This window comes from Aphelocoma coerulescens, chromosome 12, assembly GCF_041296385.1.
Source record: "Aphelocoma coerulescens isolate FSJ_1873_10779 chromosome 12, UR_Acoe_1.0, whole genome shotgun sequence".
In the NCBI taxonomy this organism is placed as follows: Eukaryota; Metazoa; Chordata; class Aves; order Passeriformes; family Corvidae; genus Aphelocoma; species Aphelocoma coerulescens.
In genome coordinates this window covers 2,071,467-2,096,779 of record NC_091026.1, presented here as the reverse complement: position 1 = coordinate 2,096,779, position 25,313 = coordinate 2,071,467, and the positions used below count along the sequence as shown (strand labels likewise).

The following is a 25,313-nucleotide window of genomic DNA, read 5'->3' as shown; positions in this document are numbered from 1 at the left end:
TTCAGTTCTGACAAATGGGAATAGCATACAATTATGTCCAAGGACTAGAGAGCAGGGCAGGTTTTAGACTGAAGACACAAAAATGGGTGTTGGTAGAGCCAGCAGCAGCACCCTGGGAATGGCTAAAGTCACTTGGACTCTTGTTCCTCAGGCCAAAGCCAGGAAGGGGATTTTTGCTCTTCTTTCAGAGGTATTTTGCTGCATCCTCTTGAGGTAGAGATCTTTCAAATCAACATTTCTTTCCGACCTTCAGCACATCATGCGAAAAACTTGGCAGCAAGGGCACTGAACTCTATCCAGTGACACATAAAGGACTTAAGTGTTTCATTTTTAACTCTCCTGGAACATGAATTCCACTCTTTAAAAACACAAAGCTTTTTTTCAAAAAAAACCCCATTCCTATAGACTGGTGAGTGATGCTGATTGCAAAATCTCTGTGTGTTCCTGTGGGACGAGGGTGGGACACGGGTGATGTGTGTGGAAAATCTGCATCTAAAAACAATACAAAAGACACACAAATGTCTTCAGTTCTCATTTAATCCTGAGGTTCACATAAAGCAACAAGTCCATGGAAAGAGAGGGGATAACTGGGGCTCCTGTACCTGTATTTGTATCTGAATTTCCCTGTTTAAAACTTGTGGATTGAAAACCAAAATCAGATTTTCTATGGGTGGCTCAGATTTAGGATGGGAGCAGCACACAGATTATATTCACAAAATACAACTCTTCCTTATTTTTAAGCTTATTCTCCCAATTAACACGCTAAAGACCTCATTAGTGAACATTGAAAAAAGGCCAACATTTCCATTAAGCTGAAAATTTGTGTGTTAAGTTGCTAAACAGTGATGGGTTTGTGCTCCCTCACACAAATGGCTAACTGAGAATGCGTGGCAAGTTCAAGCTTGAAATGAGTTTTTTTTTAAGCCACCAGTACATAACACTAAACATGATTTAATAATGGAAAGACTGGCACAACCTTAAAGGAATATCATCAAGTAGGCAAGGTATGCTTGTGACTTATTATAAAACAGTTAAATCGAGTCGGAAGCATAATCCAGATTCTTTACATAATTATGGCAGAAGGGTGTGGAAGAAGGAATATCAATTATTTTTTAAACTAGAGAGCTTCTAAAGTAAAACAAGCAATACACTGATCTCCCATTTCCCTCAACTCTCTTGAAAATGTAATTTTTCATTTACATTAATGTTATAGCCAACTTAAAAGCCAGCTTAACATTTTGCTGGCACTGAGGGGTTTTTTGTTGGTTTTGGGGTTTTTTTTGTTGTTGTTGTTTTGGGGTTTTTGGGGTTTTTTTTGTTGTTGTTGTTGTTTTTTTTCAGAAATTAGAATAATTTTTATCACAGTTCTTACCGGGTCAGGCTTAACATTCTCAGGACAGTTTCTTCTCTCCTTGATCAAGCTGATCACAAAGTAAATGAAGCAGCATTGCTGGTCCTCATTCCACTGGTAACAAAACATCATGAACTCAGTCACACAGAGAAATGACTTAATTAAAATGATACAATCTGATGCTGTGGAGCAAATTAGAGAGGTGACTGAAAACGGAGAATTTGTTGTTTTACACTCAGTTGAAGCTTAAATAATTTCTGCTACAATTAAAAACCAGATCATTTTGTGCTGTTTGCAGTGTCAAGAGCTACACACACATCCAAATATTGGAATGGTTTTCCATACTTGGAAGTGCTCTTGCTCTGGATTTCTGTGCACAGATCCATGGCAAAATACTGATATTTCCTCAGGCACCTGCCCCTTCAGCCTTTCAAGTTTTTAAACCTTTATTCTTCGCGATTGGGATTAGGGAACCAAAATGTGGTTAGTGCACGCTGGGTTAGGTCTGGGGAATGGAGAGCCCTTCACGGAGCTATTGAAACAAGAGGTGTGGCTGTGATTACCCGGAGATCTTCCGGTGATAAGGGCAGGATTGCATCAGCTCCTGGCTCCAGCGCCGGGGTGACTCAGCAATCCAGAGGAATTTGTTTCCATCTGCTTTCCGCTTGGGAGATGGAAAACCTTCACCGACAATTTCTCCTGAAACGCCCCGAAACGGGGAGCCCGGGGATGTTTCGGCTCGCAGGAGCAGCTCTCCAGCCTTTATTCCCCTCCAAGTCCCTGCTGCCATCCCAATCCAGGGGTTTGCTGAGCAGCAGCAGCAGGAAATTGGTGTGCAGGGCTCAGCAGCTGTTCCCCGGTGAGTTACGGGCTCACCGCTGCAAGTCAGTGCAGCACAGCGCAGGAAACTCCAGTTTGGAACCAAAATGGAATTGGGAGAGCAAACATTCCTGGTAATTCTAGTGATTCATTAGTCCATTTTTCTTTTTCTTCTTTTTTTTTTTCCCCTGTGATTTTGGCATTCTCAAACCAGAATTTTGTCCATTCTGTGGAAGTCCAAAGAGAAAAGTAGAACACCTCAGAAAATTCTCATTAATCGGGATTCTGTGTTTCGGGTACTACACCAAAGCACCATGAGTAACAAAATTAACTATGTAAAATAGTTAATTAAAATACTAAAATATCTTTTTTTTTAATTATCCTCTCCTATTGCCATTAGAGAGGGAATACTAAATTACATTGACCATTGGGTGGGCCCAGCAGGACAGGTCTGGGGGGTTTTCTCTTCTTCCCTCTAAGCAAAGAGTTTGCACCCATCACTTTAAGCCAGCCCAAGTTAAAGTTACTGTGGCTGGGCTGCCAAAATTTCTTCTGAAATGGGATTTTAGTTGTGGAAGCAGTGGAAAATGAATGCTGCTGTTCCTTTCCTCACACGAAAGACTTTGAAAAGGGAGTTTCTGTGGGTGTTTGGGTTTGGTCTTCACAGAATTGGTCAGTTTGCATTAGAAATAGTAGATTCAGGAAAATTTATACCTGTTCCTGGCCTGCCACTGAACACAGGAGTTAAGACCAAACTTCAGGCAGTTCATACGTGAACCTGGCCTTTACCCACATTTCTGCCTCACCTCTGAGCATCAGCTCAGGCTGGCACCTCAGCTCTCAAATCTACAGCCCCCTCTGATTAAAACTGAGCCTTACTTTCCACTGAGTCCCTGCTTTCTAATATTTCAATCACTTCTGTGAGCACTGACAGGAAGCAATAGCAGTCTGTGCACACTTCAATGAGATATCACAAGACCTGAATTTCGTCATCTGACTGTGACACAGCAGACATTTCCTTTGGGCTGTGTGATGTTTAAACAGTGGCCTCCAAGAAGTGGAAAAATCGAAAAGTTACATTTCCAGTTAGCCTCGTTCTTAGAGCAGGACTCTGGAAAATCCTGAACGGTTGCAAACACATGGGAATAAAATTGACATGGGCAAGAAAAAAGCCATTCATTTAAACCAATCAATCATTGTCACTGTTCATACAGTGCCCCAGAAAGTTCCCTCCTTCTCCTGAAACAGGAATTGCATTTTATAGGTTGTATTCGTGATGCTTAGGAGGGACTTCAAGACCATTTCTGAAGTCTGCCCATTTCCTTTGCATCGAGATCCGTAAGTCTGGAAAAGGCGATGAAATGCTGAGGAAATCAAGAGCAACTTTTGTGCCCAGTTTGCACAACACAGCTCAAAAATACAATCCATCACCTAATCTAGAAAATATCTTCGTGCCAGCTGTGGTTTTCAGCACCCTGCCCTTTTGAATCAGCATCCAAAGTGATTTAACAGCACAACTGATCAAACCCTCCGTTTTCACTGAGCTTCTGACACGCTTGCAAAGGGCCAAGTGATTTCCTGCTTGTTTAGCTGATCTGGCTGCAACAGTGCTGAAAGTGGTTTTGCAATAATTAAACTAATTTATGTCAATTTTGGAGGAGTTGGTCACTGTTTTGGAGCGGAGTGGGCTTTGAGGAGACTGGGTTACTCTGTGAGATACTGGCGCCCAATCTGCTGCTAAGGCAAACATTTTCTGTTCATAAAACCCAAACCAAAAGGAGCCCATTCCCGACCCAATTGCCCTTTAATATCAAAGAAGGCTAAAAATCCTTTGTGTGCTCTAAGGAGGATTGGAGCCACAAAAGGCCATAATGTTGCAAATTGGATTGCTGTCCAGCACAGGGATCATTTCCATTTCAAACAAGTGCAAGTGTGGGTTACTCTGTGCATTAATATTTCCCAAGGTATATTCACAATGCAGGGAATACCCATTTCTCAAAGACAAATACTACTTTCCATAATTTTCAAGATTCAGTGAGAATTTCAGGACCAAAGAGGACCCAAAAGACAGAAGCCTCCTTTGTGATCAGCTCTCTTCTCTGATTGTTTTGCCAAAACCTCCTGAAAAGCAGGTGATGCCAGCTCTGAGCAGCTCTGCTGCTGTGCAGGAAGAGTGGCACTGATGTGAGCAGCAAACCACAACTCTCCTGCATTTGTTCTGTTGTGAAAGGCACAAACCTCAGGGACCAAACATCAGCAGAGATCGAGAAGCTCTGGGACCCTTCCAGTGATGCTGATTGCAAAATCTCTGTGTGTTCCTACGGGATGAGGGTGGGACACGGGTGATGTGTGTGGAAAATCTGCATCTAAAAACAATACAAAAGACACACAAATGTCTTCAGTTCTCAGCAGGTGAGCCCTGATAGGGTGTGGGGACACTCCCACTGGGTCCCTCTGTGGCATCCTCCAGCCAAGAGAGCAGCATGAGGCCCCAGGTCTGAGCAAGTCCCTCCTGCTCCTGGAGAGGAAGAGGATTTTCCTAAAATTGGTTAAAAAATGAATAAAAATCAGTATGAGGTGCTGCCTGAGCAATGAAATATTTTTCAGCCTTATGCATGTATGTTCACCAGTTCTGTGCCTCTCACTCCAAAACTTACTTTTTGATTACCAAGAGAAAGGACAGCTCCCATCAGCGCCTCGCCTCCCAGTGCACACAATATTTGCAATTAATTCATCTGTCATTGCACTCCGTGGCCTGTGTTATTTCTTACTCCAGCACATCAGCTTTTGTAACAGCGTACAGCAAATGTGTGCCAAAACCTCCCTTCAGCAGAAAAGGCCCAAAGCAGATTTGGTCAGGATGCATTTTCCAAGCCTACTGCCGTCTTCTCACCTGAGAGACTCTGGAACTCTCCTTTGGCTGCTGGCTTCCTGGTACTCATATAATTACCACAGATTTGGAAAGGGAAACTGACAGTGTAAATTTCTGTAAAAACACCAAATCACAATATTACAAAAAAAGCAAAGAGAAGGGAAATTAGTAGGATATATTAATTAACTTGTCTGCTGCCTTATCCCTCCTGCAATGCCCAGAGATCCTGGAAGCAGTGCTGCTTGTGTAGAATTAATGATTTTTCACTCCCCAGCTGTTGCAGCCGTTCCACTGCTGGCTGGGCTGTTGGGAATGCATCCTTCACGTGTTACAGGTTCCTTGCACTCGCATTAATCACCAAACTCCCAGGCATCACACCAGCCCAACAAATGCCACCACACCCAGCCCCACCAACGTCAGGCAAACATCTGTTACAACCTGTGTTGATGCAAGCACCGGGGAGATCGATTTTATTGATTTTGAGATGGCTACTCACTAACCCTAATTCATTTCTAAGTATTCATAAGAGTTTTCCACCCAGGTTTTGGATTTCAACCTGTGTTATCTGCTAGGGCATCTGGTTGTTATTATGCCAAAGTGTAAAATATTACAGAAAAAGTGAAATAGGTGCTTTTTAAAAGATCGACACTGTGGACACATGGAACAAATCTCGACGAGGCAGCTTTCAGTTCTCCTTTAGTTTTAAAACACAGCTTCCTCTGAGTTAATACCGCGGCAGTCTCCGCTGTTCAATTTATTTCCTAAGCGCGGTTTCTACGCTGAGAAGTGAGGCCGCCCATCAGTTTGGGAGCGGGGATTTGTCCCCGGCGGCTCCCGAGGGACGCGCGCGGCTCGGGCTGGGTGCGCGGCCCGGCTGCGCTCCCGGCCGTGCCCAGCAGGCGGCGACGGCGCCCGCCCCGCTCCGCGCGGCGCTGCCGGGGCCGGTCCGGGCGCCACCGCGGAGTCCCCGAACCGCATCCCACAGTCCGCATCCCGCATCCCGCATCCTGCATCCCACAGCCCGCATCCCGCATCCTGCATCCCACAGTCCGCATCCCGCATCCCGCATCCTGCATCCCACAGCCCGCATCCCGCATCCCGAACCGCATCCCGCATCCCGAACCGCATCCCGCATCCCGCATCCCGCATCCCGAACCGCATCCCGCATCCCGAACCGCATCCCGCATCCCGCATCCCGCATCCCGAACCGCATCCCGCATCCCGAACCGCATCCCGCATCCCGCATCCCGCATCCCGAACCGCATCCCGAACCGCATCCCGAACCGCATCCCGCATCCCGCATCCCGCATCCTGCATCCCCCATCCCGCATCCCAAACCGCGTCCCGCATCCCGAACCGTATCCCACAGCCCGCATCCCGCATCCCGAACCGCACCCCGCATCCCACATCCCGCACCCTACACCCCACATCCCGCATCCCAAACCACATCCCATCCCACGTCCCGCATGGCACATCCCGCATCCTGCCCTGCATCCCGAACTGCAATCCGCATCCCTCACCCTGACCCACATCCCGAACTGCAGCCTGCATCCCGAACTGCATCCTGAAGCGTATCCCACATCCTGCATCCCACATCCCACATCCCGCATCCCACATCCCGCCCCGCGGAGTGCTGCCATTCTGGTCCTGGAAGCCACCGGGGAGTCCCTGCATCCCGCACCTCTCTGTATCCAGCTCCTCATCCCCCCCCGCAACCAGCCTCACATCCCACCCTGCATCCTGCACCTCATCCCGCCCCGCATCCCGCACCTCATCCCACCCCCATCCAGCCCCGCATCCATCGCTGCATCCCGCCCACATCCAACCCCCCATCCTGCCCCCACATCCCTCCAATCCCACTGCCCAGAGCCACGGGAACATCTCGAGTTATCCCAATGTCACACAGCAACAAACTCCTGTTGGTGCTTGTTCCAAACTCACTTAACATTAAGAGCCCCAGCGCTATAAAAACTGAAAGAATGATCAAATTCAAACACAATTAATCATTTCCTCATTTTTCCTCTTTTGTTAGACTCAGATTGGGCAGCCGTAGCTTGGAAACTTCCGTGTGCACACAATAAGAAATGATATGAAAAGGGTTTGCAAAAAAAGAGGAAATAATAAGTAACAGAGAGAGAGCGGGCTACAAATAACTGAGTGACCTACAAAAATATTGCCAAATCATGCACCGTGTCTTACCTCTGATAACAAATTCCTTTGAAAGCGATTGCATTATTTTAAAAGCCTCCTGTAAAGGGAAAACCTTAGGTAGAACTCGAAATTTAAAAAAAATATGTACCCATCCAATTAAAAATTCCACGTTCAGTTCTTTGGCTGAGTACAGACACACACCACATTTCACTTTCTTTATTGCAGCTGCAGGAAGGAGATTTTTGGGGCTGTTCCTCCGGCCCTGACCCAAGTGTACCTCAGTGCCAATTCCCCCTGTTCACAACAGGGAGATGGAAGGGAAACGAGGGAACAGAAAAAGAGAAGCAGGGATTGGGGTTTTTTCCACCCATGGGCTCTGAAGCAGATCTTGGAAAGTTACAACTGCAGTTAAACTCAGAACTTTGGAGCATCCCAGCTGAAAGAAACGAACCCCATTTTTCTCACTTTTCCCCCTGCAGTTTTGTGCACAGATTCTGTAATCCCTGCTTTAGAAGGATAAACACCTTCAGCACTGAGCCTTGTGTTAAGGGAATAACTCACCCTTGGGATGCAAGACAACTCAGCCCACATATGGCAGAGCAGGCCTGGGATTATCTTATACACACACAGAGATACTCCTGCCAACACTGACACACTGTGCTGATTTATTTGCTGTGTGTTCTCAAATGGCACTGCAGCACTGCTCATCAGGGACTGGATTAAGCAGGGAGTACCTCAGTAATGCACATTTGGTGTTTTAACTGGAGAGCCAGATTTGGGATCTTCTGGGCATATAGAGCTTAAATGTCATCATATGTTTTCCTTTCCTTTCTGAAACAGAACTCTAGCTGCATACACATCGCAATAAAATATTTTTATCTTCCACGTGTCTTAAAAAGAGCATAATCCAGCCAATCCCATCACTAATGTAGAAAAAGTGTGGAGAGAAAATCAGTTTTCTCTGTCCTGAAGAGCTGAAATGCCTGTCTTCTGTATTTCAGTACACACTGGGGTGTCAGAAAACTCACATGGAATTTGCAGCCCAAAACAGCAACCGTGTTCAAAGCCACCAGTGCTTAAAAGAATGAAATAGTAGGATCCATTTCTAGTATTTTCCCCCAAAATTTCCTATAAGAAATCAAGATGTAAACAGTTGATTTCGAGCTCTGGCATTCCTTGCCCTCCTCCCTCCAACAGGAGTTAAAGAGATCAGCACGGCAGTTTGATCTTTGTTACATTGGGACTATGGAATCCGAGCAGCTCTTTTACAAGGCATTGTAATTGTTTGTACTTGCAAAACTGGATTAAGAAATCACTGCTATTCTTAAAACACATTTATCACATACATACAAAAGTCAGCATATTTCTACTCCGAGCACAGCCCCAGCCAACCAGAGAGAGTTCCTGCGTTCCGCCCACGCTCGTTCTCTCATCCTCCCCTTCCCCAGAGCAATCCTGCATCTGGCCAGTCCTACATGGAAAAGTCCCCCTCGTGCCCCAGCAGGGCACACCTGCCCCAGGCTGACCCCGTGCCCCTCACCCGGGCTCTGCTGGTGCTGCCACCCTTCCCAGCTCCCCCGGTGTGGCGGCTGGAACACCCAAATCGGGAGTTCTGCATCAAGAAGGTGAGATTGTAGAAGGATTCCCAGGTGTGGAAGGCACAAGCCCTCTGCTATTCCAAAGGCACTGGGAATTTCAAGTAGTCCTGTGCGGGGCAACTGAGATGAGGAAAAAAATGAGGTTATATAGGGGGTGTCACTGGACCTTCAGAATTTTTAAGTTTGGGGCTTTACGGAACTTGTCAAAGTTTCACAGAACACATTTTCCTGTTATTTACATCCATTTGTTCTTCAACTGAAGCTTAATTTAAAAAACATGTCTTTTGAACTGAGAGCAAGTCTGACTAATTCTGTTGTAAATGCTGCTGAAGATGAACAAAACTAACACTATAATTGAAAAAAAAAATAGAAAAGGCCTCATGCCTGCACAGCAGCCACACTCAGGCTACTGCTGAGCTGTGAGAGAACAGCTCTCGTTTTGTTAACTCAAAACCAACTCAAAATCATCCTGCTAAAATCTGTACCAGATATAGGGAAACCCTAATGACAGAATCCAGAAGCTGAAGTTCCTCTATTCATCTGTGTTCTCTTTCTATTTCCTTCTTACACGTTTGGCTCCTCTGTTTCCCATTTCCAATGAAGTATCCTCATTTAGATTTTATCCTTCCAGCCCTTTCCTGCTACACTCTCCCTTACAGTGCAAACCAAGTCCTTCGGCACCTTTATCTCTGTCCTGTTGCTTCTCAGAGGAGTTCTGGGTGGGCTCCAGGCCCAGCCTCAGTGGCAGCTGTGCCATTCTTTTCCCACTCTCCAGGGAAGAGGAGGGAAAAGTACCATGGATATAATCTTTGCTTCTCACCTCAACCCCTGTGTCCTTCTCCCTGACAAGAAAAGGATTCTTGGGAACCAGAGCAGAGTAGCAGTCCTGTACCTCCTGGTTGATTTTCTCTTTCACACTTCCAGAAACATCTCATGGGTATTCACAGTCTATTCCTCACGTTAGAATATCTGTTATTGATATTTAATACGCAGTTGTGATACTCTGCCTGTTAGCAGGATGTCCTTATGTTTTCCCTAGGCACTGTCTATTTTAAATGACACTTCTTGCTACCTGGGGTCTAGGGCAGGCTGAGAATTGAGATGTCCATAGTTTCCTTTCTCCTTAAATGTTTGCATTCCATCCTTCCTCCCTCTCTTTATATAATCTCCTTGAACAAGAAAAGTCATTCCAGACTCCCCTTGTCCAAGAAACAGGCATTTTCTCAAATGAAACCTCATGGGAGCCAAAAAGTGTTGCTGTGCCCCTCTTGCTGGCCAGGGCTGCTGTGCAGCCTTACCTACATCCCACCACTGCCAGAGAAGGAAGTGGATTTTTTTTTCCCCTCTTGGCAACTCCTGGGGAGGTTCACTATTGTGTTCTGGGAGTCCTTGCTCTCAAAGGCTATTGTGAGAACTGTAGTAAACAGAACTTTCAGCATCAGGATGCGAGGAACAGGATCCAAGGCTGGAAGCATTTGCCAAGAGTGGATGTGACCGCTGCCCCATTCAGTGCTGGATGGTACAACAGTTCACCCCAGCTGCTGGATATAGCACATTCTGTAATGAGGGGGACAAAGGTGGTGATTACTGAGAAGCCAGGCTGCACAAAACAGCATCAGGATGTACAAAAAATTTCCTTCCCATCAGGCAAGGAAAGAATGGATCTCAATTCCAGATAGTGGGCTGCAGGCTCCATTTGTGTCAGCAAATTTCCATGAACTGTTGTGGAGCCCCATGCTTACGGCAACGGAGCTGATGACAACCGAGAATTTGGCCCACAGATTGAAGCTGAAATGCTCAGAGAATTCCAATTAGTTTCTCTGCTGTTTGCAGAGTGTGTGATGTCAGACAGGCCAAACGGTTCACATTTATAGAAAACCAGACAAGAAGCAGAAGGTGGTGAATCTGAATGTTTAGGAAGATAAGATTAAATACAGAGCTTCACGGAATTAAATTCTAATGCAGAAGTAGTCTTGAACAGGGAATAAAATACTGTGAACAGCTATGGAGTTAAGTGTTCTATGTTCAATTTACTACGGAGGTAGTAAAGTTCTTTCTTGTAGATTCTGGAAGGAATGAAGGAAATGTGCAGGGGAAAGAAACATCAGGTGATAAATTTAATGTTTAGGGAAAGATTACATGGATTTTACTAATCATGAAATTATTGAGCATAGAGGGAAGAATGTATCCAAGCAACTCCAGATGAAGGCAAATAATTGCTTGGTACTACCAAGCTTCAACATTCAGGCACATGGAGATAGATATTGGGGATGTTAAAGACAGAAAAGGTTTGATCTCGTTTGATCCCAATCATTTGACATTTCTCTAGGTCAGTCCAAGTCCCTGGTGTCTACAGGTCATAACAAAGCTGTACATTGCTTTTAAATTCTTCCAGTCCAGCTTCCCACACACCATTCCTTACCCTTAGGTGGTACCAATAGTCCTCCAGTGGCCTTTGCAATGCAGAAGCCCACTGAAATCGCTAATTCAGAAAACATCACCTGTTTTTACTGACATTTCATCACTTCTCACATCACTGCTGGTTGGATTCTTCGGTGGTGTTGAAACCAGACCTAAAGAAGCTGCCTGCCATGTCTGCCAGGCCATTCTGGCACACACAGCCAAAACAGAGCCCTGCATCAATCAAAACCTTCCTGATAATGCAAAGGTTCTGTGCAGAAAGATGCCAGGACCTTTGCTCAGTTCTAACACTTCATCAGGAGCCACAAGCAAAGCAGCCAAGCAGAAACAATTGGCACAGTCATCCAGGAGAACTGATAGCAGCACTCCTCGGTGTCTGGGAACTGGAGGAGAGTCAGGGAAAAGATGCCCAGAAGGAGGACAGGCTGAGGGTCACTTTCAGGCACAAATTAACCCTCGAGCAAAGGGTGTACAGAGCATCTTTTAGAACTTAATGCCTTTATGGAAGCTGCTTCTCTCACCTCATGAGTTTGTCACTTTCCAGCACCTTCCTCACCTGCAGGAAGGAATCACATGCTTGGAAGTCCAAGAAAAAGCTGTCTCTCACTGTTCCCCTTTTTGAAGGCATTTTTTTCTGTACAAAAGAAGTGGTTTGGGTTTTAGCAGGAATGGATATTTCTGTCCACCAGATCTCATCCAGGCAACTTTAGTTGCATAGGAGTCAGAAAGAGCTTTTCAGATGTGGGAACCAAAGCTGCAGAAAACAACATTTTTATTTGTTATTTTCAGTTCAGGAGTGTCTCTTTTCCGTGATGGGCTGCAGACCACTCACCAAAACAGAGATCTGCGGCAAAGAACCCCCTCAGAGCCTGCCCACAGTTGTGAGAAAAGGAGTGAGAGCCTCAATTCTGCTCATCTTGCTGTCAGACATGAGTTGAAGCCTTGATTCCTGCAGCCATTGACACACAGGAATATCAGTTGCCCCATGGTAGTGACAGTAAAGTAATACTACAAAGATATTTTTGAAATGGACAGAAAATACACAAGAACTTTGCTGACAGAAAACGTTTGTAGCGTTCAAAGTGCAGCTCTATCCTTCAGCTCTGTCCTTTAAGGAAGACCCTAAACAGGTCAAATCACCTCACTGGCTCAAAAACAACAATAAAAATCAATAATTTATGGAAATGTCTTTATTCACTGATATTCCAGCAATAACTAAAGCCACTTGGTAAAAGGAAATGCCCAAATTCCGCTTTGAGCAGAGAACATTCTGGAAACTTTCACTATGGCAATGCTTTAAAAAATTACCCACAGCCTAATTAACATCTGCTGTAGGAGCTGAAGTTATTACAGGGTCATTTATCTACTCCAAGGATCTTGTACACAATTGAGCAGATTTTTAATGTTTAACATTTCTGCCCATAAAGCACCAATGGGAGCCATTCACCTAAGGGAGCATGTAAAGGGTAATTCAGCTCTGTGTTTCTCCTCAAAATGTCTCACTAATGCCAGCTTTTCTAATCACAGGAGAGGTAACATCACCCATCAAAGAAGTGCCATTCTTTTTAGAAAGCTCAAAGAAGACTTAAAAATGTTGGCACCAGAAGATAAACAACACCGACAAAAAAGCTTTAAAAAAAAGTATTTAAAAACAAACTGGATATTCTATAACTGAGAAAACTCTTTTGCAAAAGGCCTGATGTGAATGGCCCTAGATGCAGTAGGTTTATTAGGAAATAAATCTAGAAATGTGTCTTGGGAAGGTCCTCTGAAAACACAGCTTTCCTCACCTGCAGCCCGGCTCTTCTGAAACACAGCTGGTCAGAAGGTGAAAACCAAACTGCAGCTATCCTCATTTTTGGGGGGAATTATTCCTCTGGTTCGTTTCCCACTGTCAGACTGGCCAGTTGCTTAGCAGGAGAAATGGAATTTTGGGGCACATGTGCCACAGGATGCACCATTCAGGCAGGGAATAAAGTTCCAGACCTCAGGAAGGTTGATTTCCCTCAGCTCAGGAAAACTGCAGCACACACATGGGTGTCTCTAGGACTCAGAAAGTCCAGGCTTTACTAAGGGTGATTTCAAACTTAAGAGGAGATCTATGTTTAATTACAAGTAGAATGCAGAAGTCAACCCTTCTTCAACTAATTTTGGCTTTTCTTATAATGTGAATCAATCTAAAGATTTCAGAAAGACTTTTTGATCATCGTTCTGGCTGGTTTTTTAGTTTTGGTTTGCTGTTTGGGATTTTTATTGTCATTGTTGTGCCCTAGATAATAAGCATAAATTTCTAGATTAAGGAAGTATTTCTTCCAACTGGTTTGTGTTGGTCTGTAATCCCTTCTAGCAGCATTTCTGCCAGTGGGATAGGCCCACTCGAGCTCTTGGCGTGGCCTTTCTGAGAGAAACAAAGAGTAAAAGGAGGATTTTTTAAATCTTGGGGGCGTGGGCAGCCTGCTGATGCTCCTCCAGCTGAAACCCAACAGTTAAAAGGAGATTGTTAAGCAAATCAAAGATCCTAAAACAACTGTAGTCCTGTCTCACTTAAAAGGGATTTTAAGAATGGCTCAGGTACAGGGCAGCTCTCTACCTTTATTGAGTCACACATTTGAATTTGAAATGAGTGCTGGGAGTTTTATAATTTATTTAAATGGTCACTCAGAAGAGCTTCAGCACCAGCTCAATGGTTATTATTGAAGCTTAAGGGTAACAGATGACTGGTGGAAAAGCAGAGCTGTGTGAAAGTGGGAAGGAAAAGTGTAGCTGGAAGCCAACACTCAAGAAGAAGAAATATCTATAAAATGGGGTTTAGACATGTGAGGGAATTCTCAAATACAGTCTTACATATAACTTGACCAGATCTTCGAGAAACACAAATATAAAGTATTTAGATAATAATTTTTAAAAGATGGAAAGATAATGCAATCAGAAAGAGGTGAATTTAACGAGTGGATTTGCTGCCATGCCCAAAGATCTCAGAGTGGGCTGTGCACATTCCTGTCTCACCTGGCTACTAGAAATAAGGATTTATTTTCTCAGTTTAAGTGATTTCAAAGTATTGGAGAACCAAATTAATGTCTCTGGGAAATAAGTTATACTGCTGTCAGTTTGGGAAAAAAAATGCACATATTTTTGTAAGACTTGTTTCTCAAAAATACCAACATTAAATTAAAGTTTGAGAGCATTTAAAAACCTGAGCTGGGAAATGGATTGGACCATAAGAGATCACATCACAAGTTAAATTTTTAACAAGTTTTAACACAAGTTAAAAAATAGAAATATTACAAAATAAAAAAAGCTGAGGTAAAATATCAATGGAGCTGAGATTTCCAACCAAAAAGAAATCAAATAAATTTAAAAAGATACATTTATTAATAAAGCTCAGACAAAACCAGCCTGGAGCTGTGTGATGAGTAAACAGGAAACTGGAACCAGAAAATACAGAATGGAAGGAGTCTGCTGCCATCGGTGAGAGAAGTTACCCTAAGCTTTTTCTTTCTTCTGAGCTAAGAATAGCAGGTTTAATAACTCAGTTCCAAGGAATAGGCTGAATTCTTAAAACCCATAACTTTTTTTCTAGTTTCTAGTAATCTTCTGGATGTGCATCTAGAGGCAAAGGCAATTTTATCTTTTTTTTCTCCTAATCATAATGGAAGTTAAAATCCTGTGATACTCCTCCTCTGCATTACTGTAGGGAATATTAAATCTGAAGTCCTGCTTTTCACTTCTTGGGCATTTATTGTTATGCTTTCCCTTAAATATACACCACTGGGAATTCTTGAAGAGCAAAGTCCTTGAAGGGCAAGTCCCAGTCTACAAAAAAGCCATTTTCCCCCCAAAATCTTTCATGTTGCAACTTCCCTCTCCTCTCAGTAGTAACCCATCTATTTCTAGGATTGAAAGTAAGAACTACCCCCCCCAGTGAGTTGAAATTTTGTGGTCTGTCTGGAAAACTAGCTGTACATTTTTTTCCACTCATATTTCAAGTGATGTTTTGCTCACTCTGTGCTCACTGGAAGCAGGTGTAAATTATTATTGAAAAAAACCACAAATTAGGGAAAACCAGCTGTTACCAACAAAGTGATTTCAACTGCAACCTAACTGGAACTGTTACACTCTGAGGAGAGGGGTTAGAAAAGATGATCTCGATTTCTGGTACACTTCGCTGTCTCTATTTTATCCTTGGAAAATTCAGCTTTTCAGTGATTTATGATAGAAGTAGAATTACCTATAAAGTCTATTTAGAGAAAAAAAAAATCAGCAAAGGGCCAGACTGCACACAACACAAATAGGTTTTTATGCGTGGATAGTTTGTTACTAAGCACATTTGAGCAGGAATAAATAAAATACAAAATAAATTCTAAAATACAATTAGAACTTCCCAATTGAATCAGATTTTCTGTCCCACCATTCTACCCCTATTTTTGTACTTTGGTTCCACGGGTTTGGCTTCAGGTTCAGCTGCTGGAGCAAAGAACTGTGCACAGAACCATGAAAGGCCCACGGAGACTGACAAACACAGCAAGGGTGACCAGGCCCTGATCTCTGAAATTTTCAAATAAAAGTAGGAGAGTTTATATTAAATTTATTTTAGTTCACTGGAACAACAGTGAGCTGCCAGGCTCTAGTCCACGGTGTACTGAACTGCTACATTTTATTATGTACTGCTTTATATAAAACTCAAATACCAGAAATCAGCACCACGTCCTCTGTACATTCCCAGAATTGCATTATTTTGCTCACACAACAGCAGGGCGAGAAAATACTGTTAATGAAGTTCACAGAGCAAAAACTTCTGGAGAAAAAATGAGTTTGATGACATCTGCTCCACGTCCCACTGAAGGGATGCCTCTATATTAACTTATGCAAATACAAGTAAACATTCCATAGTATGCAAATGAGCTATTAATAAATCATTACCATACCTTACATCTGTATAATAGACTTTTTGAAGAGCTTTTTCAGCTCTGCTCTGCTAATACTGAGAACTCAGGGCCACAGATGGCAATCACAAGTGCTATTGCAATACAAATAACACAGATTTTATTCTGAAAAACACAAAGGTTACTTGCACTATCAGCCAGTTACAATCTGAGGGAATAAAGAATGCCAGCAATGTGGAAATATTTTTAATTAGGATTTGAAACCTATTAAAGCCATCAACCAACACCACCCCCTACTCTAAACCTGCCTTTTTTAAATCAATTTCATCTTGTAACAAAGAAATTTCTAGCAGGGAGTATTTATATCCTAAATTAGAAATACAAGGTTTCTGGCTGCTTTGGGTGTTGTTCCTGACCCGGTGTTATTTTTCCTCCATTTCTGATCCAACCAGCTATTTAAATTCACCAGGATGTTTGCACACGTTTCCTAATTCACTTTATATGTTAGCTAGCATATTTTTGTTGTTGTTGTTATTTTTTAAATTATCATCCAACACTTCGCATGAAAAGGCAAATTCTATAGAGCCCACAGTGAGTCAGCAGAAGGGCTGCTGCTATAGAATGGCAAAAACCTCCACAGAAGGTGTCACATGTCCTGAGAGAGCACAACATGACAAACCCAAGAGTTCTCCAGTGATGATGAGGGGTTTCAGGCACACAGTGGGCAGAAGTCCTAACACACTTGAAAAATATTTAACTGAACAATAATGGAGCAGTGCCAAATACTAAAAGTTACCAAAGATAATTTTAATTGTTGTAGATATAATAGTGTTCAATGACAGCTGTTTTGGAACAAAAAGGTTATTTCCTGAAAATTATTGTAATATTTTTCTCCCAAAATAGCCCCTGATTCACTGCTAAAGTTACCTGGCATCCTCTAATGCTCAGCACAGACTAGAAACCAGTTATTAACTTTATTTTTTAGGAGTCTTCAGATCTTAAATGAAAATAATGACTTATTTGAAAGACTAACAAGAGTCAGTTCAGAAGAGGAGCAGACAAACCAAGTGAACAATTTGCATGACTGCAGCATGATGCCTTTAATGGAACACTTATTTCAAGCTGCTTTGCCTGGCCGGATTTTATTTTCTTGTACTCCTGCAGCACAAAACTCAAGTAAGGATTAAAGTCACTGTTTCTCTGCCCAGCAGAGTTCTCTGCACGCTGGCAGCACATTTTTTATGATGAAGGTTTAATCACAGAGTAAGCAGATATTTATTACACTCAGAAACTCTCATCTGAGACCTTTGGGTTCAGCATCTGTGTGCATTTACACTAAACACCACCAGAAAATAGGATGCCCCAACAGGACAAATATCGGGGTGATTTTTCACTGTGTTCTGCCTCACACCCCTGCCTGGGTACAAGTCAGAAGGCAGAGTTTGGTGTGTATTTTGTTGGGTCATATCTCAGTGGTCACAACTTCCTTGGAAAAAGAAGCCTCTGCAGCACAGTTTGTGAGATGCAAGAAAAGGATGCTCCCATTTTATTGTTTTGCCACTCCTGGTGATTCCTTCAGAACTAACATGACTGAAATGACAGCATTTTAGGACATTTAGTGTAATAATAATGTATATTAATTACAAAGACAATCAAGAAACCGCTTTATTCAGTCTTTGGTCTCATTATCCAAAGCCATGCAACCTATTTGCTGTGAAGACTAATGAAGGTATTTCAGCAAACATAATTAAATCTACAGGATAATCTGAATGTCATCTAATTCTCTTTCAGTCTTTATTACCTATATCCATCCTAAATAATTCCAAAACGTTTAAAATGTATTTAAGCATTCAAGAATATAAACCTGATTTGCCAGACATTTGAAAGAGACCCTGATCTCCATGGTTTAAAACCTCTTTGCAGTACAAATAAAAGTTGTGGTGATGGGAATGTGAGATCCATGACAGGAATGCTGAGAACTGACCCTTAAGACAAGGAGATGCTCCCCATTCCAGGACTTTCACTGGGATTTAGGAGCTGCACTATGTGAATTGTTGTTCTACAGCATCATCATCATTTAATTGACCAGCAGCATTTCCTACGTCTCTCTGAGCACCCTGGAGATTTGGGGAAAATATGTAAAAAGCAGGGATTTTAAAAATAGTGTTTCAAATTAACTCCATCACAACAATGTATAAAAACTATAAAGCAGGACAAAGGTTATAGGAAATGGAAGTACCAAGAGATCTTCAAGCACTCCTCCAAAAGAAACAATGGGAGGGGGGGGATTAATTATTTTTTCACAATCATGAGGGAGTGAGTACCTTTCTCATACTCTTACAAAGAAAAAACAATTCTCTTCATGAGCAAATGTTTAATTGGAATCTGGAGGCAAAGCTCTCTAGGTATTTTAAGTTAAAATTTGCATTTTTGAGTTTTTAGTCTTTACTGGAATCGTTGAATTGCTGTGTAAGACAGCAAATTATCCTACAGGAGTTACTTTAGGAATATCGATGTGATCTGCTGATACAAGTATACACAAAGCCCTTTTATGAGCACAAAATAATTGTATAGACAGTAATGACTTTGTCTCACAGTGCTCTAGCAATGTAATATTATTTCTATTTTATATAGGAGCAAAATGAGACAGAGCTCAGTGACTTTAGTGACCCACAGGAAGTCAGTGACACAACCAGGAATAGAAGCGAGACCTCTCAGCAGCTCAGTCCCATGCTTTAACCACAAGCCCAGCCACCTCCTTCCCATCTCAGATTAGCACAACTCTGAGCCTTGGTTGCATCAGCTCCTAATTTCAGATGTCTAAGCATGTATAATTGTAGAAATCTGGATTTCTGAAGTTGAGTAAGTTACGTTCATAAATCTGTCTTAGCTCAATCACCCAAGAAATTAGGATAAACTGGTTTTAAATGAGGCTCAAAATGACCTTTTGGTTGCTTTAAAAGGATTCCTTCAGAAATAAATTTCAGATGGATTAACACATCTGACAGACAGCAGTCTATGCTTGAGCTCTTTATTCCTATACGTTCTTTTGCCTGCTAACTGTGTGTGATGTGCAACTGGGCCCATTTGATCAGAATGGGACTGGAACATGGCTATCAGATCCAATTACAGAAGAGCCAGACAGTCCTAGAGAGGAAGTTAATCCCTTCAAGATGAAATCAGAGAAGCAAAGAGTTGGGGGGAGACTAAAAGTCAGGGAAAAAATCATTCTAATTAGAGGTGGGCAGGCTGGTGTGATCTTGGCTTGAGTGAATTTAAAGCAGGCATGATTTGGATTTTGTTCTCTTTTTATCCAAGCCTCAAAGTTCAGGCAAAGGAGGCTCATTTTTAAGGGGTTCTTGTTTTGACCCGCCCTGCAGTTATCTGTGAAAAATCTGCCTCGTGCCTGGTTCTATCCCTCCTGCTGGATCCGAGGAGAAAATCACCCAGGGATAGTCCTCTACCAGCACTTAAAGGAATGCAGTTTAGGTTTGGCCATATATCTGTGTAAAATGCTACTGATAGCAGCTGAAACTTCTAATTCCCTTCAAGTAAAGAGTGTGTCCATACAGAATGTGCAAGCTGGAGATAGGAGTGCGGTGCGATATTATGACTTACTTTTTAAAAACATGCCTTCCCAGACCAAAAACTGCCAATAAAGACAGAATGAGATATGCTAAGGCGAGTAAGATATGTTTTTTATCAATAAAAGGACACCAGATATATGAATTAAAATATTACATTACCCAAGAGAAAGAACACAGGGTAACTTTAAAAAAAAAGCAGCAATACAGTACATTTTTAGCTCATTTAAACTCCATTCCTTTAAACCAATGCAATTTGCACAACCAGAACTTGCTGCTCAGGCTGTCAGATTTATGGCTGCACTGTCAGAGTAGGAGATTGCCCTCTAGATGTTAAAAGTTTGGCTACTTCTTCATTCTAACCCCACAGCACCGGGATGGGACGCACTGCGTGAGGGGTGATTTTGAACTCGGGTAATGCACCCAGGGACTGAGAGCACAGACACAGGGGAAACATAAAAAGTAAGTAAAAGGTGGAACTTGTGTCTTTGCAGAGATGGGAAGGGGTATAAATCCTTGTAAGGTTGCTACCCTGTTCAAGCCAATTGTAAAAGTCACAGCATCATCTCCAATATATTCGTTGCTCTAACCATAAACACCTACCTGGAATTCCTTACCAGGAATTGTTGCACCGAAATTCATCCATCAAGATGGAAAAGAGAAATGAAACCATTTAACAGAGGTTATTTTGTCACTGCTAACACCCTTATCCATCTCGAGATTCCACAAAGTACTCATTTCAGCTTCTTATCTCAGTGAGAACTATTTTTGCCATATGATTGAATTTAATCTGCCTCATATTTTCTGAGTAATTGAAACCCATAATGTACAGTCAGTCTGTAATAAGTGCAAGCAGAAATAATATTCTTTTTTTTTGGATGCAATGAGTGCTTCAAAAAGACTCACCACGAAAAACTGACCGATTAAAATTAATATAAAATGCAATTCTTTCACATGAGAAGAATTAACTAATGCTTTTATACCCAGTAAGAAAAACAAAGTATAATTGATCTTGTGTGAAGGCAAATTATCTTCTAATTTTAAAACTAGAACTGATGCTGAAAGACTCTTTTCTGCTTCTCTTTGAACTTAGGGAAGAAGTGCCCATGGTTCAGGAAGGCCTGAGCCTGATATTTCATTCTTGTTTCATAACTCCTAGAGGTCCCAGCCAAACTCAGGAATTCTCTCAGATAAGCAGGGGAGAAAGTCTGGATCATCAAAAACTGCACAGTCAAACAATGCAAACAAAAACTTAGGAGAAACTGATAATGTCTTTATTATGACCATTTCATTACTGTATAAAGCAACTTGATTACAGAATAGATAATATATTTGTAGCCTATTTTATTTCTTTACCAATACAGAAATGATTGGCTTTCTCTGGAAAAAAACCACTCTTCGTTAAGGAAAAAGAAATGAACTCAAATCATAAATAAGGCATACTTTTAATTACCAGAGAAAATTTATGGGTTCTTCACCTCTTGATTCTTTAAATTAAGATTAGCTGTCCATCTAAAAGAAAATTTAATGAGATACCAAATCCTGCCTAAAAATCCATGTTAAGCAGGAAATCAGACTAAGGAATTTTTCCCTTCCTGTCTCAATCTGCTAAAATGCATATTTACAAAACCTGAGTAATTTGTACATAAGTTTTCACTCTGATTTCGCTTTATGTTTTACAAGTTCTGTTCAAAAGATGACCTTGCTAAATACAATGCTTAGAACAGAAAGAGACTGATACCAGGTGTGCAATATTTCTGTGCAAGCTGTGTCTGGCTGATTTCTCTGGACTGAGTTAGATATGCCTGTCTCACCCGTGCAATTTAATTAAAATCCAAACTCTGCTTTGTATTTCTGCCTCACTTCCGAACTTACTAAAAGCCTGGGCTCAAAGCATAGTCACAACTGGATGTTATCAATATCTGCCAAATTTTGGAGTGCTTCCAGTTGCACGGAGTTTGAAAAAACCTGCACGTTCACACCTCGATTTTTGGGAGGGGTCCTCTGTTATTCACTTAAACTAAATGGGTAATTCTCCAGCAGCTCACACAGAGAGCAGCAGCTCTGCCCTCACCAGAGCTAAATCAGAACTCTGTGGAGCGTCCAGCTTAGATCCTTCTCCTTTTAACTTTCTATTGAAACTCTACCTCAGCTATTGCTGTAAAGTGGCAGAAATATTAATAACCGAGGTATTTAAAACCTCTTATTGTCAAGATTATTTTACCCACATTTGCCTCTTTGTTCATCCATGGTAATTCTGAGGGTTTGTTTTACTTGTTTTCAGGACCTGGCTTCTAATTCCGAGCCAGGGTATTACTGGAATAGGTCATTACTGCAGCATGTTAAAATAATTTTTAAAATACCCAACCCAAACAATAAAAAATAACCACTTAAAAAAAAAAAAAAAAGTATTTCCACATTTCCAGGGCTAAAAAATTCAGATGAAAGGGAAAAAGCAGGAATTGAAAAAGATTCCTTGATCTGTCAAGGCAGAGGTTAACACCTCAAGCCTATACAAATAGACAGATAATTCTCATAAAAATTAACACAAGGCTTCAAGCCTCTGCAGACAGAGAGATTGTTCTCATAAACAAAAGGCTGTAGGCAAAGTTAGTATCTGTAGGTAGTCCAGGTATTTTGACGTGTTCAACCCTAATCTATAAATTGCCTTCAGTATACAAATAATAAAGCAAATGTGGGCTCCCTTTCAAAATGCTTGATGACTAAGAACCATAACGAGGTAAATTTGGGATCCTCTCAGCCTTCCAGTGATGTCCAAGGGATCAGGAGTTTTTTGAGATAAACTGTTGTATCCCGGGGCACCCCGAGCTCCAAGATGACTCTCTAAAGCCTGTTGATCTTATGCCTTTTTTTCCACATCTAACTTCTTTTTCAAAGCCTCAGAGGCTGAGATAGAGGAGGTGACAGGCTTGTTGGGGCTTGCTGCCTCTGGAGAGGTACCGAACACAGCCTATACCGCTCGTCTCTGCATTCCTGGGAGGGTGGGGGGGGGGGGGGGGAAGCGCCCAGAGATAATCTCACGGAGGAAAAAAAAAAAAAAAAAAGTGAAAAAGAATTTGCTTTACCTCTGTTACTGCTAAGAACCTTTTCAGAAAAGCCTTTACTCCTGTCATAGCAGGACACAGCCTGACGTGAGGTGACCCAGGCAAACTACCCAGCGCAGAGCGGAGCTGGCTGGAGAATGGGAATGCAAAAGAGAAAGCAGCCGGCAGCCGGAAAAAGTGAATTTTCAGTTACGGGAGATTACAGGGAGCAGAGATCAAATTCCAGCCGCGCTGCGTGGCCGGCGCTCTGCCCTCAGGTACACGCGGGTGATTCCGCTCCGCGGGCCCGGGGGGAACCGGCCGGGCTGGAGGGACGGCCCGAAGGGCAGAGGGAGGAAGGAGCCGCGGCACCTCCTCCTCCTCCTCCTCGTCCTCCTCCTCCCTGCCCCGCTGCTTCTCCCGTCCCGCTCTTCTTCGCCATCCCTGCGGCTGCGCTGCCCCGCGGCCGCCCCCCGTCCGCATCCCCATCCCCATCCCCATCCATATCCCACCGCCATCCCCGCGCCCATCCCCGCGCCCCGAGCCCGCTGCGCTGCCAGCGCCCGCCGTGGGCCGGCGGGAGGCGGTGCCGGCGGGGGAGGCGGGCCCTGCCCGGGAGGACGGGCCGAGCGGGGGAGTTTATCCCACTAGAAGGGAACAGTTTCTCCCGCTGAGACTTGACAGCGCCAGGTCAGTGCGGGCTGCGGGGACCGTCCCCCGAGGTGAGGGGCGGCGGGGCGCGGGGGCAGCGGGGCTGCGACGGCACGGCGGGCGGGACGGGGGCCGGGGCTGCCGGGGCTGCCGGGGCTGCCGGGGCTGCCGGGGCTCGGGGCGGGCAGGGCGCGGAGCCCCGGCCCGCCGGGATGCTCGGGGTGCCGGGCGGGACGGCGGCTCCGCGGAGCGGGCCGGGGGCCGGCGCTGCTGCGGACGGGCAGAGCGGAGCGCTCGGCGCGGCCCCGGCGGCAGCGGAGGAGCCGCGGGCGGTGCGGGCGGGATGCGGTGCCCGGGGCAGCGCGGCCGCGCTCCAGGTGCGGTGCCGGCGCTCCGGCCCGGGCAGCCCGGGCGCTGTGTCCATGGTGCTGCATGGCCGTGGGTCCGGTCCGGCCGCAGCCGTGCAGCGGAGGATGCTCGGGGGCTGAAGGGGCGATGTCCGGCCCTGCGGAGGCGGCGGTGATGGGCACGATGGATGGACGGACGGACGGACGGACGGATCCGCTGCACGCGGCAGACCGCGGGGCGTCCGTTCCTGCCGCCCTGGGGGAAAGCACGGCCAGGGCAGTGCTGGGCTCACCTGGCTCCTCTCGTAATGAATGAACTGCTGCTTTTTTTTTTTTTTTTTTTTTGTTCAATTTCCCAATCGCAGAAAGCCGGGGAGCCTTTCAGAGCCTGCAACAACTGAGATGCTATGTTGAAATATATTGTGTCTTGATGGCATGCCTCAGGTTCGCAGGAGCGTTTTGTAATCTTCCTGGTGTCATTTCTCCCCAGGGTATTCTGCAGCTAGAGAGTGCAAGTTCCTGTGGTGTTGTAACTTTGTGGCACTGTGTACACACGACAATACTATGCTGACTTAACAGGGATGCATTTATTAATATCAGTGATGTAAGGCTGGTATTTGTTGTGATTAAAAGCTCAGGGAATTATCAATTTCTTGATGTCCAGGGGAGTCTAGGTTCCTTTAAATGAGATGGATCAATTATAATTCTCCCTGAAATAAGCAGGGGTTTGGGTTAGCCTCGTGTTTGTGACTTGCTGCCCCATCTCTGAACAAGCTTTCGCTGTAGAACCTGATTACAATGCTCCACTTTAAAATGTCTATTTTCTGGTAGCAATTAGTCCATAATTTAATAAGTAATTTACCTTTTAAAAGGTTACTATGATTTGTTACTAGTTAACTAAAAATTCCCAGCGTACCCCAAGCGACTGTGACATATGATACTCAGTGCTCCCCTTTGAAAAGAAGTTTTGTATGGTGTGCTCTCACTAATATCAGAATTTGGTGCATAAAGTGATGTCTTTGACATCATTATTCTCTTTGGCTGTCACAAAAAAAAAAAAAAAAATTGCTGCAAAAATTGCTTAGAGATTTAATTATGAGATTACAAGAAATCACTCCTAGCAGTGTGTTAAGACATGTGGCACAATATAAGCATGGGCTTGTCAAGGGGAGAGAGAGTTGAAAAAATAGTTGGCACTGACTTTGAATGATAACCAATCAGAAATATAATATAAAGGTATTTTTACACGGACAGCTTTTGAATTTGAATGTTCTTAGGCATCATTTTTGCAAAATATCTCACTAGCTAGTAGTGGTTCAGAGATTCTATACTTATAAACAGCCTTAAGATGGTCTGGGTTTCTTAGAAATGCCTCAATGCCAAATTCCTAGATAATACAATATATTAAACATCAGCATTCAATGAAACTTCCATTACAGTATGAAATATACAAATAATAATTTCTTTCCTGATATAAATTTGTATTTCATATAATGAATTCTGAAATGAAGGCGGTGAAATATCAGAATTTAATTGAAGAATGTTGAAGCTTTGCCTTTTAACCTTCCTTATGGGACTGATAAAGACACCCC

At 43.5% G+C, this 25,313-nt stretch overlaps 1 protein-coding gene across 2 annotated transcripts in view; it reads left to right on the top strand.

Moving 5' to 3' along the window:
• The first annotated feature begins 23,350 nt into the window (after positions 1 to 23,350).
• The window catches only part of PPARG (peroxisome proliferator activated receptor gamma), a 51,190-nt gene continuing 49,227 nt past the window's right edge, over positions 23,351 to 25,313 (top strand). The window contains exon 1 of one of the 2 annotated variants that reach the window (XM_069027587.1): positions 23,351 to 23,413. The gene's annotated coding sequence lies outside the window, so the exon portion shown is untranslated. Of the gene's footprint in view, positions 23,446 to 25,313 lie in introns of both variants that reach the window. The other variant, XM_069027586.1, reaches the window with a different exon arrangement.